Here is a 14,737-nt window from a genome sequence, read left to right as displayed (position 1 = left end):
GCCTTCGGGCAGAACACGTGTTTCAACCTTCCTAGGTCGTCTTCAGGGCGTCTAAATTACAAACAATTAATCCAACGTATGACTTAAGTAGATAAATCCTAATTTCCAGAGGTAGTCAAGGGAGGGAACATATACAACGAAGAGGTCAAATAATTTCCCAAAGGAGAGCAAATGATGAAGTCAGGGAAACAAAAGATAAAAAGACAAAAGAGCATTAGTATAATTATAATGACATTACTATTTTCAAAAATAAACCAATGATTTAAAAACTTAATCAAAAGGTTTTCACTTGAAGAAGATTGCAACTTTTCTATGAAACTTATTGCTGTTTGTTTGGTGTACAGGCAATATTGGTAATTATTCTGCTTCGACAGAAAATCATGTAGCAAGTACCGTGACTTAACATAGGAGAAACTCGGGGCCAAGTCTTTCCCCCCAATATCTCACCTAATGTGAAAGTCTTTTCAGGTGCCGAGGCCGTGTATTTTCCGCTGACATCATTAACAAAGACTTATTGGTGATGAAACGTTGCTATTTTAGCAGCGGTCAGATTTCCTGAAAGTGCAAGTAAGTATCTTAGTGCTCGAAGTCACATTAGACCAAATTAATTTGTTTTAAAATATAAGTAACTTTTAGAATGCCTTACTTTTTACCTGAAAGTGTGAGCAAAGTTTTGAAGCGAGAAATAGTTTGCGTTCGCCTGCTATATGTTTTCTTGCCGCGTTCTGCAACGAGAGAGGTGAGTTTGTTTATGGTGTGCGTGTTGATTTAGCTACTCTAATGGTATTCAGTTAGTTTGAGGATATTTCTAACGTGTCTACGTTATTCAAACTCACCGGCTTGGCTGCAATGTACTGACTGATGTCTAACGCCTTCGGGCAGTGAATGAATCATCGACGGGTTCGTGTCGTTGCCATGGTGCTCTGGTTGCTGGTTCTGATCATGTGACGGTCACATGCTCCATCTATGGGGTCATCTGACTATGGTTGCTAAGCAACTATACCCAACAGGAAAAGGAAATCATTTGAAATAGTGCTTCGTTTCACGGACTTCTTACATGATTTTTCAGCCGAAATGCAGGCAAGAAAACTCAAATAGTTATATATTCAAAGGTATTCAGAATATATAAGAATATATTTGCACATGGTTAAATAATTCCGGAGTATCACAAATTTTACTGACTTACACAGACTTGTTATATAAATTATCATGTAATGTTACCAATATTTTGTCAAACCTTGAAGTGTATTAATTAGTGTAGACAACCTGTAAGTTGACTAAAACCCTGCATCATTATTTCTTACTGTTCATAAGTTTATAAAAAGACATTTAAGTCATGATCCTTATTTAGACCAAGTGATACACATCGAAGTTTGCAAATCATTTTTGCTTCCTGTTGGCGTAGCTTCAACTCTCTGTCACCTCCTCTTGGATGGGGTGGAATCTGCTGTAGTCCAACATATCTGATATCTTTTACATCGTCCATTTGGTGATGTTCCTGCCAGTGGGAAGCCAACAGTAGTCTAATATCTTGACTGTTTAAGCTGTTTAGGTGTTCCCGAATACGGAAGCGAACTTCCCTTATAGTGCTCCCGATATACACTTTTTGACAAACACATTGTATTGCATATATCACAAATTTTGATCGGCAATTAATAAAATCTTTAATCTTAATTTCCAAGTTACCATGACATTTGAATGTTTTCATTGGTGATAACGTATATTTGCAAAAATTACACATTCCACATTTATAAAAACCTGATGGTTGAGTCTTGGAAGTTAGCCAATGTTCCTGTCCAGGAGGTGCAGGTTTCAGGAAAGAAGGGCATAGCACATTTCTAAATGTGGTAGCTTTGGTAAAAATTATATTAGGACATTTTGAGATGTAATTATGAAGATCTGTGTCCAAAAGTAATATATGCCAATTTTTCTTCAACATTTGGTAAATAAGTTTACTGTCCCGTGAATATTTGGTGATAAAACTGACAAATTCTGGATACGGTGTCTCCTCGTCCTTAGATTTTGTTTCTAATAATGCTTGTCTAGATACTTGCTGTATTGAATCTATTGTTTGTCTAATCAGATTTTTAGAATACCCTCTTGCCTGGAATCTTGCACCTATGGACTTGCATTCTCTTTGGAAACTTTCAAGTTGACTGCAATTCCGTTTTGATCGGAGAAATTCTCCTCTTGGTATATTTTCTACGACACTGCGTTTGTGGCAGCTAGCTGCATGTAAAATAGAGTTGACTGCTGTGTCCTTCCTATTTGTGCAGGTATGTAGTTCGCCTGCATCTATTGTGATTTTGAGATCCAAAAATACAATCTCCTGTGGGTCAATTTGTCCTGTAAATTTAATCCCAAAGGTATTGTGATTCAGGTAGTCTAGAAAATTTACATATTCATCTCTTGTGCCTTCCCATATGGCCAGGACATCATCAATAAATCTTTTCCAAATAACAATATGGTCTTGAAAGGGGTTATTATGAAAAATATATTTCTCTTCAAAGTATGCCATAAACAAATTAGCCAAAGATGGGGCGTATTTTGCACCCATTGCTATCCCTTTTGTTTGTGAAAAGTACTCTCCATTAAAAATGAACTGATTATGTGTTAAGGTGAAATCCAGGAAGTTTTTGATCATTTGGACATGCATATAATGAGAGGCAGAGAAGGTCCTGAAACTATAGTCTATTGTTTCCAAAGCCAAAGAGTGGGGGATCGATGTGTAGAGTGATGCTACATCTAGTGTCATTAGTGCATAGGTAGTTTGCCATTTGGTCTCCTTCAAAATTTGTAAGGCATGCATGGTATCCTTAAGATATGCTGGAATTTTTGGTACCAAGTCCTTAATGCTACTGTCAATATAGTCAGCTAATGGCTCCGTGGCCCCACCTTGTCCACTCATTATCGGTCTTACTGTGGGCAAATGCTCGAACGGTTTATGAATTTTCGGAAGAAAATATATTGTAGGCATAAGTGGTTTGGTTACAGATAGAAATGCCTTTTCATCGTCCGTTAAGAGCCCTTGGTCATACCATTGTTGTAGTATCAAATGTAATTCTTTTACAGTCTGATTAGTAGGATTGTTATTGAGTTTTTTGTAACAGCCAGGAATGGATAAATGTTCATCTGCCATTTTGATGTAATCTGTTCTATTTAAAATGACTATATTTCCCCCTTTATCTGCCTCTTTCACAATTATAGAGTTGTCATTGCAAATCTCCTGTAAAGCTTCTCGTTCAATCTTGGTTAGATTGGATTTCTTACTTTTGATGGATGATTTAATGCGGTCCATATGCGTATGAATGTCCTTAGTGACTGATTTGTAAAATGTGTCAATCACATTTTCCCCTCCAAAGGGTGGCACAAATTTGGATCTTTTTTTATGTTCCTTCATCTCTAAATTTCTTGAATGTATTCCTAATTCTTGCTGTATGTCTTTCATGGTTTTGGGTTCTTCTAAGGTTAGATTAGAGAGTATCTGTATGTTTTCAATTTCTTGTATACTCGTTGTACTGATCGGTAACATTCTTTCTGGTTGTGTCCAAATGATTGGTTTATTGTGAAAATATTTTTTGAGTTTTAGTTTTCTGGTGAATTTATATAAATCAATTTGTACCTCTGTCATGTCTAGTTCTGCATTCGGTGCAAATGAGAGGCCATAATTAAGCACTGATGATTGTTGGTGAGAGAGGTGTTTATCAGATAAGTTGATAACTAGGCTTTCAGTATGGGTTTCGGTCTGGTGGTCTTGAGACTTGATCTGGTGAACCTTTTTTCTATATTTCTCCCTTCCTCGCCTATTAGCTCCTCGCCCTCTTCCTCCTCTGATGACGTTGGGGTAGTAGAAGTTTTCTGTCCTAAAGGGACATTCTTTTGGAACCGAACTTGTTTAATTTGAGTATTATACAAGGCTTGGTTCCCTTTTTTATATCTTTTGATTTCTGCAAGGAAACCTCTTCTGTTGTTTCGTATAGATTCAACTGTTATGTCTTGTTCCTGGTTTTCAGTGTCCTTGGGTGTATCAGATTCTGAATCTGCATCAGAGGTAACAGGTGATATAATTGGACTAATAATCTGGGATTGGTCCCCATCAAATTTAGGTTGATAAGTGTATACTCTGTCATTCAAATAATCTTTCTCATCTCTGTAGAATTTCCTAAATTTTCTCAATTTAATTTCATCTTGATATTCCACTAATATCAGATTCATTTTGGCAAAATTTTTTTCTTTGGTACTTTCTGCATTTTTCATTGCTGAAATTTCTGCCTTAGTCTTGTCTATTTCGAGCGTAACCCTTGAGTGTTCCCGTTCTGCATGTGTCACCAGTATTTTCAACATATTTTCTGAACTGGAGGTGATATTGGCTTCCCAATCAGCCGCCAAATCCTGATCGTCTTTGTTGGTAAAATCTGGGAAGATTAGAATTCTCAAGCCTCTAGGTATAATGTTCTGTACTAAGTAGTTCTTCAGTGAAACTTGCTCCCAATATTTGTTAATTTCTTTTTTGCATAATCGTTCTAATTTAATGAATTTTTGTGCTAGAGTTTCAGGGACATTTGGTCTAAATTTAAAAGGATTTGTGTCTGTACCTCTTGGTGCAAATAAAGCAGCACTGTCTTCCTCTCTGTTTTTGAGGTAATCTGTCATTGTTTTGGTTGTAAATGTGTCTGTACTTAGACACTGGTGCAGCAGTCACACTTGGGCCTATGAAAAAGCAAGTAAATGAGTAGTGTGGAAAAGGTGGCCCAAGAAAATGTGTGGATGCGCAACCTTGAGATATTCACAAATCGCGCTGAGATAAGTCAAAAATAGGAACAGCTGCAGCCGTGTGGTTAGACTGGTGATTTTCCACTGTCACCTTGAAAAACATGTAACTTAAAAAGTTGCTAGCCTCACAGACTGCGCTTGATCTTACATTTGTCACACTCTTGTGGCATTAGATAGGTGGATTTGTTCAATTTGTGAAATATATTCATTGATTAGAAACACACCTGGTAAGTGTTGATAAGTAGGGTTCTAAGTTTTAATATCAATAGATAAACAAATCACTTAGAACACGTTACATCAATCTGGCAATATCAATTGTTCATTACTAAGTGCACCCTAGTATTCCAGAGTACTTTACGCATTAGAATATATTATGCCAAAAACACATTGAGCCTATTGTACCAAAAACACATTACGCCACACATTACGCCAACACGTGTTTCAACCTTCCTAGGTCGTCTTCAGGGCGTCTAAATTACAAACAATTAATCCAACGTATGACTTAAGTAGATAAATCCTAATGTGAAAGTCTTTTCGGGTGCTGAGGCCGTGTATTTTCCGCTGACATCATTAACAAAGACTTATTGGTGATGAAACGTTGCTATTTTAGCAGCGGTCAGATTTCCTGAAAGTGTGAGCAAAGTTTTGAAGCGAGAAATAGTTTGCGTTCGCCTGCTATATGTTTTCTTGCCGCGTTCGGCTTGGCTGCAATGTACTGACTGATGTCTAACGCCTTCGGGCAGAACACGTGTTTCAACCTTCCTAGGTCGTCTTCAGGGCGTCTAAATTACAAACAATTAATCCAACGTATGACTTAAGTAGATAAATCCTAATTTCCAGAGGTAGTCAAGGGAGGGAACATATACAACGAAGAGGTCAAATAATTTCCCAAAGGAGAGCAAATGATGAAGTCAGGGAAACAAAAGACAAAAAGACAAAAGAGCATTAGTATAATTATAATGACATTACTATTTTCAAAAATAAACCAATGATTTAAAAACTTAATCAAAAGGTTTTCACTTGAAGAAGATTGCAACTTTTCTATGAAACTTATTGCTGTTTGTTTGGTGTACAGGCAATATTGGTAATTATTCTGCTTCGACAGAAAATCATGTAGCAAGTACCGTGACTTAACATAGGAGAAACTCGGGGCCAAGTCTTTCCCCCCAATATCTCACCTAATGTGAAAGTCTTTTCGGGTGCTGAGGCCGTGTATTTTCCGCTGACATCATTAACAAAGACTTATTGGTGATGAAACGTTGCTATTTTAGCAGCGGTCAGATTTCCTGAAAGTGCAAGTAAGTATCTTAGTGCTCGAAGTCACATTAGACCAAATTAATTTGTTTTAAAATATAAGTAACTTTTAGAATGCCTTACTTTTTACCTGAAAGTGTGAGCAAAGTTTTGAAGCGAGAAATAGTTTGCGTTCGCCTGCTATATGTTTTCTTGCCGCGTTCTGCAACGAGAGAGGTGAGTTTGTTTATGGTGTGCGTGTTGATTTAGCTACTCTAATGGTATTCAGTTAGTTTGAGGATATTTCTAACGTGTCTACGTTATTCAAACTCACCGGCTTGGCTGCAATGTACTGACTGATGTCTAACGCCTTCGGGCAGTGAATGAATCATCGACGGGTTCGTGTCGTTGCCATGGTGCTCTGGTTGCTGGTTCTGATCATGTGACGGTCACATGCTCCATCTATGGGGTCATCTGACTATGGTTGCTAAGCAACTATACCCAACAGGAAAAGGAAATCATTTGAAATAGTGCTTCGTTTCACGGACTTCTTACATGATTTTTCAGCCGAAATGCAGGCAAGAAAACTCAAATAGTTATATATTCAAAGGTATTCAGAATATATAAGAATATATTTGCACATGGTTAAATAATTCCGGAGTATCACAAATTTTACTGACTTACACAGACTTGTTATATAAATTATCATGTAATGTTACCAATATTTTGTCAAACCTTGAAGTGTATTAATTAGTGTAGACAACCTGTAAGTTGACTAAAACCCTGCATCATTATTTCTTACTGTTCATAAGTTTATAAAAAGACATTTAAGTCATGATCCTTATTTAGACCAAGTGATACACATCGAAGTTTGCAAATCGTTTTTGCTTCCTGTTGGCTTAGCTTCAACTCTCTGTCACCTCCTCTTGGATGGGGTGGAATCTGCTGTAGTCCAACATATCTGATATCTTTTACATCGTCCATTTGGTGATGTTCCTGCCAGTGGGAAGCCAACGGTAGTCTAATATCTTGACTGTTTAAGCTGTTTAGGTGTTCCCGAATACGGAAGCGAACTTCCCTTATAGTGCTCCCGATATACACTTTTTGACAAACACATTGTATTGCATATATCACAAATTTTGATCGGCAATTAATAAAATCCTTAATCTTAATTTCCAAGTTACCATGACATTTGAATGTTTTCATTGGTGATAACGTATATTTGCAAAAATTACACATTCCACATTTATAAAAACCTGATGGTTGAGTCTTGGAAGTTAGCCAATGTTCCTGTCCAGGAGGTGCAGGTTTCAGGAAAGAAGGGCATAGCACATTTCTAAATGTGGTAGCTTTGGTAAAAATTATATTAGGACATTTTGAGATGTAATTATGAAGATCTGTGTCCAAAAGTAATATATGCCAATTTTTCTTCAACATTTGGTAAATAAGTTTACTGTCCCGTGAATATTTGGTGATAAAACTGACAAATTCTGGATACGGTGTATCCTCGCCCTTAGATTTTGTTTCTAATAATGCTTGTCTAGATACTTTCTGTATTGAATCTATTGTTTGTCTAATCAGATTTTTAGAATACCCTCTTGCCTGGAATCTTGCACCTATGGACTTGCATTCTCTTTGGAAACTTTCAAGTTGACTGCAATTCCGTTTTGATCGGAGAAATTCTCCTCTTGGTATATTTTCTACGACACTGCGTTTGTGGCAGCTAGCTGCATGTAAAATAGAGTTGACTGCTGTGTCCTTCCTATTTGTGCAGGTATGTAGTTCGCCTGCATCTATTGTGATTTTGAGATCCAAAAATACAATCTCCTGTGGGTCAATTTGTCCTGTAAATTTAATCCCAAAGGTATTGTGATTCAGGTAGTCTAGAAAATTTACATATTCATCTCTTGTGCCTTCCCATATGGCCAGGACATCATCAATAAATCTTTTCCAAATAACAATATGGTCTTGAAAGGGGTTATTATGAAAAATATATTTCTCTTCAAAGTATGCCATAAACAAATTAGCCAAAGATGGGGCGTATTTTGCACCCATTGCTATCCCTTTTGTTTGTGAAAAGTACTCTCCATTAAAAATGAACTGATTATGTGTTAAGGTGAAATCCAGGAAGTTTTTGATCATTTGGACATGCATATAATGAGAGGCAGAGAAGGTCCTGAAACTATAGTCTATTGTTTCCAAAGCCAAAGAGTGGGGGATCGATGTGTAGAGTGATGCTACATCTAGTGTCATTAGTGCATAGGTAGTTTGCCATTTAGTCTCCTTCAAAATTTGTAAGGCATGCATGGTATCCTTAAGATATGCTGGAATTTTTGGTACCAAGTCCTTAATGCTACTGTCAATATAGTCAGCTAATGGCTCCGTGGCCCCACCTTGTCCACTCATTATCGGTCTTACTGTGGGCAAATGCTCGAACGGTTTATGAATTTTCGGAAGAAAATATATTGTAGGCATGAGTGGTTTGGTTACAGATAGAAATGCCTTTTCATCGTCCGTTAAGAGCCCTTGGTCATACCATTGTTGTAGTATCAAATGTAATTCTTTTACAGTCTGATTAGTAGGATTGTTATTGAGTTTTTTGTAACAGCCAGGAATGGATAAATGTTCATCTGCCATTTTGATGTAATCTGTTCTATTTAAAATGACTATATTTCCCCCTTTATCTGCCTCTTTCACAATTATAGAGTTGTCATTGCAAATCTCCTGTAAAGCTTCTCGTTCAATCTTGGTTAGATTGGATTTCTTACTTTTGATGGATGATTTAATGCGGTCCATATGCGTATGAATGTCCTTAGTGACTGATTTGTAAAATGTGTCAATCACATTTTCCCCTCCAAAGGGTGGCACAAATTTGGATCTTTTTTTATGTTCCTTCATCTCTAAATTTCTTGAATGTATTCCTAATTCTTGCTGTATGTCTTTCATGGTTTTAGGTTCTTCTAAGGTTAGATTAGAGAGTATCTGGATGTTTTCAATTTCTTGTATACTCGTTGTACTGATCGGTAACATTCTTTCTGGTTGTGTCCAAATGATTGGTTTATTGTGAAAATATTTTTTGAGTTTTAGTTTTCTGGTGAATTTATATAAATCAATTTGTACCTCTGTCATGTCTAGTTCTGCATTCGGTGCAAATGAGAGGCCATAATTAAGCACTGATGATTGTTGGTGAGAGAGGTGTTTATCAGATAAGTTGATAACTAGGCTTTCAGTATGGGTTTCGGTCTGGTGGTCTTGAGACTTGATCTGGTGAACCTTTTTTCTATATTTCTCCCTTCCTCGCCTATTAGCTCCTCGCCCTCTTCCTCCTCTGATGACGTTGGGGTAGTAGAAGTTTTCTGTCCTAAAGGGACATTCTTTTGGAACCGAACTTGTTTAATTTGAGTATTATACAAGGCTTGGTTCCCTTTTTTATATCTTTTGATTTCTGCAAGGAAACCTCTTCTGTTGTTTCGTATAGATTCAACTGTTATGTCTTGTTCCTGGTTTTCAGTGTCCTTGGGTGTATCAGATTCTGAATCTGCATCAGAGGTAACAGGTGATATAATTGGACTAACAATCTGGGATTGGTCCCCATCAAATTTAGGTTGATAAGTGTATACTCTGTCATTCAAATAATCTTTCTCATCTCTGTAGAATTTCCTAGATTTTCTCAATTTAATTTCATCTTGATATTCCACTAATATCAGATTCATTTTGGCAAAAATTTTTTCTTTGGTACTTTCTGCATTTTTCATTGCTGAAATTTCTGCCTTAGTCTTGTCTATTTCGAGCGTAACCCTTGAGTGTTCCCGTTCTGCATGTGTCACCAGTATTTTCAACATATTTTCTGAACTGGAGGTGATATTGGCTTCCCAATCAGCCGCCAAATCCTGATCGTCTTTGTTGGTAAAATCTGGGAAGATTAGAATTCTCAAGCCTCTAGGTATAATGTTCTGTACTAAGTAGTTCTTCAGTGAAACTTGCTCCCAATATTTGTTAATTTCTTTTTTGCATAATCGTTCTAATTTAATGAATTTTTGTGCTAGAGTTTCAGGGACATTTGGTCTAAATTTAAAAGGATTTGTGTCTGTACCTCTTGGTGCAAATAAAGCAGCACTGTCTTCCTCTCTGTTTTTGAGGTAATCTGTCATTGTTTTGGTTGTAAATGTGTCTGTACTTAGACACTGGTGCAGCAGTCACACTTGGGCCTATGAAAAAGCAAGTAAATGAGTAGTGTGGAAAAGGTGGCCCAAGAAAATGTGTGGATGCGCAACCTTGAGATATTCACAAATCGCGCTGAGATAAGTCAAAAATAGGAACAGCTGCAGCCGTGTGGTTAGACTGGTGATTTTCCACTGTCACCTTGAAAAACATGTAACTTAAAAAGTTGCTAGCCTCACAGACTGCGCTTGATCTTACATTTGTCACACTCTTGTGGCATTAGATAGGTGGATTTGTTCAATTTGTGAAATATATTCATTGATTAGAAACACACCTGGTAAGTGTTGATAAGTAGGGTTCTAAGTTTTAATATCAATAGATAAACAAATCACTTAGAACACGTTACATCAATCTGGCAATATCAATTGTTCATTACTAAGTGCACCCTAGTATTCCAGAGTACTTTACGCATTAGAATATATTATGCCAAAAACACATTGAGCCTATTGTACCAAAAACACATTACGCCACACATTACGCCAACACGTGTTTCAACCTTCCTAGGTCGTCTTCAGGGCGTCTAAATTACAAACAATTAATCCAACGTATGACTTAAGTAGATAAATCCTAATGTGAAAGTCTTTTCGGGTGCTGAGGCCGTGTATTTTCCGCTGACATCATTAACAAAGACTTATTGGTGATGAAACGTTGCTATTTTAGCAGCGGTCAGATTTCCTGAAAGTGTGAGCAAAGTTTTGAAGCGAGAAATAGTTTGCGTTCGCCTGCTATATGTTTTCTTGCCGCGTTCGGCTTGGCTGCAATGTACTGACTGATGTCTAACGCCTTCGGGCAGAACACGTGTTTCAACCTTCCTAGGTCGTCTTCAGGGCGTCTAAATTACAAACAATTAATCCAACGTATGACTTAAGTAGATAAATCCTAATTTCCAGAGGTAGTCAAGGGAGGGAACATATACAACGAAGAGGTCAAATAATTTCCCAAAGGAGAGCAAATGATGAAGTCAGGGAAACAAAAGATAAAAAGACAAAAGAGCATTAGTATAATTATAATGACATTACTATTTTCAAAAATAAACCAATGATTTAAAAACTTAATCAAAAGGTTTTCACTTGAAGAAGATTGCAACTTTTCTATGAAACTTATTGCTGTTTGTTTGGTGTACAGGCAATATTGGTAATTATTCTGCTTCGACAGAAAATCATGTAGCAAGTACCGTGACTTAACATAGGAGAAACTCGGGGCCAAGTCTTTCCCCCCAATATCTCACCTAATGTGAAAGTCTTTTCAGGTGCCGAGGCCGTGTATTTTCCGCTGACATCATTAACAAAGACTTATTGGTGATGAAACGTTGCTATTTTAGCAGCGGTCAGATTTCCTGAAAGTGCAAGTAAGTATCTTAGTGCTCGAAGTCACATTAGACCAAATTAATTTGTTTTAAAATATAAGTAACTTTTAGAATGCCTTACTTTTTACCTGAAAGTGTGAGCAAAGTTTTGAAGCGAGAAATAGTTTGCGTTCGCCTGCTATATGTTTTCTTGCCGCGTTCTGCAACGAGAGAGGTGAGTTTGTTTATGGTGTGCGTGTTGATTTAGCTACTCTAATGGTATTCAGTTAGTTTGAGGATATTTCTAACGTGTCTACGTTATTCAAACTCACCGGCTTGGCTGCAATGTACTGACTGATGTCTAACGCCTTCGGGCAGTGAATGAATCATCGACGGGTTCGTGTCGTTGCCATGGTGCTCTGGTTGCTGGTTCTGATCATGTGACGGTCACATGCTCCATCTATGGGGTCATCTGACTATGGTTGCTAAGCAACTATACCCAACAGGAAAAGGAAATCATTTGAAATAGTGCTTCGTTTCACAGACTTCTTACATGATTTTTCAGCCGAAATGCAGGCAAGAAAACTCAAATAGTTATATATTCAAAGGTATTCAGAATATATAAGAATATATTTGCACATGGTTAAATAATTCCGGAGTATCACAAATTTTACTGACTTACACAGACTTGTTATATAAATTATCATGTAATGTTACCAATATTTTGTCAAACCTTGAAGTGTATTAATTAGTGTAGACAACCTGTAAGTTGACTAAAACCCTGCATCATTATTTCTTACTGTTCATAAGTTTATAAAAAGACATTTAAGTCATGATCCTTATTTAGACCAAGTGATACACATCGAAGTTTGCAAATCATTTTTGCTTCCTGTTGGCGTAGCTTCAACTCTCTGTCACCTCCTCTTGGATGGGGTGGAATCTGCTGTAGTCCAACATATCTGATATCTTTTACATCGTCCATTTGGTGATGTTCCTGCCAGTGGGAAGCCAACGGTAGTCTAATATCTTGACTGTTTAAGCTGTTTAGGTGTTCCCGAATACGGAAGCGAACTTCCCTTATAGTGCTCCCGATATACACTTTTTGACAAACACATTGTATTGCATATATCACAAATTTTGATCGGCAATTAATAAAATCTTTAATCTTAATTTCCAAGTTACCATGACATTTGAATGTTTTCATTGGTGATAACGTATATTTGCAAAAATTACACATTCCACATTTATAAAAACCTGATGGTTGAGTCTTGGAAGTTAGCCAATGTTCCTGTCTAGGAGGTGCAGGTTTCAGGAAAGAAGGGCATAGCACATTTCTAAATGTGGTAGCTTTGGTAAAAATTATATTAGGACATTTTGAGATGTAATTATGAAGATCTGTGTCCAAAAGTAATATATGCCAATTTTTCTTCAACATTTGGTAAATAAGTTTACTGTCCCGTGAATATTTGGTGATAAAACTGACAAATTCTGGATACGGTGTCTCCTCGCCCTTAGATTTTGTTTCTAATAATGCTTGTCTAGATACTTGCTGTATTGAATCTATTGTTTGTCTAATCAGATTTTTAGAATACCCTCTTGCCTGGAATCTTGCACCTATGGACTTGCATTCTCTTTGGAAACTTTCAAGTTGACTGCAATTCCGTTTTGATCGGAGAAATTCTCCTCTTGGTATATTTTCTACGACACTGCGTTTGTGGCAGCTAGCTGCATGTAAAATAGAGTTGACTGCTGTGTCCTTCCTATTTGTGCAGGTATGTAGTTCGCCTGCATCTATTGTGATTTTGAGATCCAAAAATACAATCTCCTGTGGGTCAATTTGTCCTGTAAATTTAATCCCAAAGGTATTGTGATTCAGGTAGTCTAGAAAATTTACATATTCATCTCTTGTGCCTTCCCATATGGCCAGGACATCATCAATAAATCTTTTCCAAATAACAATATGGTCTTGAAAGGGGTTATTATGAAAAATATATTTCTCTTCAAAGTATGCCATAAACAAATTAGCCAAAGATGGGGCGTATTTTGCACCCATTGCTATCCCTTTTGTTTGTGAAAAGTACTCTCCATTAAAAATGAACTGATTATGTGTTAAGGTGAAATCCAGGAAGTTTTTGATCATTTGGACATGCATATAATGAGAGGCAGAGAAGGTCCTGAAACTATAGTCTATTGTTTCCAAAGCCAAAGAGTGGGGGATCGATGTGTAGAGTGATGCTACATCTAGTGTCATTAGTGCATAGGTAGTTTGCCATTTAGTCTCCTTCAAAATTTGTAAGGCATGCATGGTATCCTTAAGATATGCTGGAATTTTTGGTACCAAGTCCTTAATGCTACTGTCAATATAGTCAGCTAATGGCTCCGTGGCCCCACCTTGTCCACTCATTATCGGTCTTACTGTGGGCAAATGCTCGAACGGTTTATGAATTTTCGGAAGAAAATATATTGTAGGCATGAGTGGTTTGGTTACAGATAGAAATGCCTTTTCATCGTCCGTTAAGAGCCCTTGGTCATACCATTGTTGTAGTATCAAATGTAATTCTTTTACAGTCTGATTAGTAGGATTGTTATTGAGTTTTTTGTAACAGCCAGGAATGGATAAATGTTCATCTGCCATTTTGATGTAATCTGTTCTATTTAAAATGACTATATTTCCCCCTTTATCTGCCTCTTTCACAATTATAGAGTTGTCATTGCAAATCTCCTGTAAAGCTTCTCGTTCAATCTTGGTTAGATTGGATTTCTTACTTTTGATGGATGATTTAATGCGGTCCATATGCGTATGAATGTCCTTAGTGACTGATTTGTAAAATGTGTCAATCACATTTTCCCCTCCAAAGGGTGGCACAAATTTGGATCTTTTTTTATGTTCCTTCATCTCTAAATTTCTTGAATGTATTCCTAATTCTTGCTGTATGTCTTTCATGGTTTTGGGTTCTTCTAAGGTTAGATTAGAGAGTATCTGTATGTTTTCAATTTCTTGTATACTCGTTGTACTGATCGGTAACATTCTTTCTGGTTGTGTCCAAATGATTGGTTTATTGTGAAAATATTTTTTGAGTTTTAGTTTTCTGGTGAATTTATATAAATCAATTTGTACCTCTGTCATGTCTAGTTCTGCATTCGGTGCAAATGAGAGGCCATAATTAAGCACTGATGATTGTTGGTGAGAGAGGTGTTTATCAGATAAGTTGATAACTAGGCTTT

This window comes from Ambystoma mexicanum, chromosome 1p (assembly GCF_040938575.1).
Source record: "Ambystoma mexicanum isolate Mex_15411 chromosome 1p, UKY_AmexF1_1, whole genome shotgun sequence".
Classification (NCBI taxonomy): Eukaryota; Metazoa; Chordata; class Amphibia; order Caudata; family Ambystomatidae; genus Ambystoma; species Ambystoma mexicanum.
The sequence above is the reverse complement of the archived record's forward strand: the minus strand, read 5'-3'. Positions refer to the sequence as shown.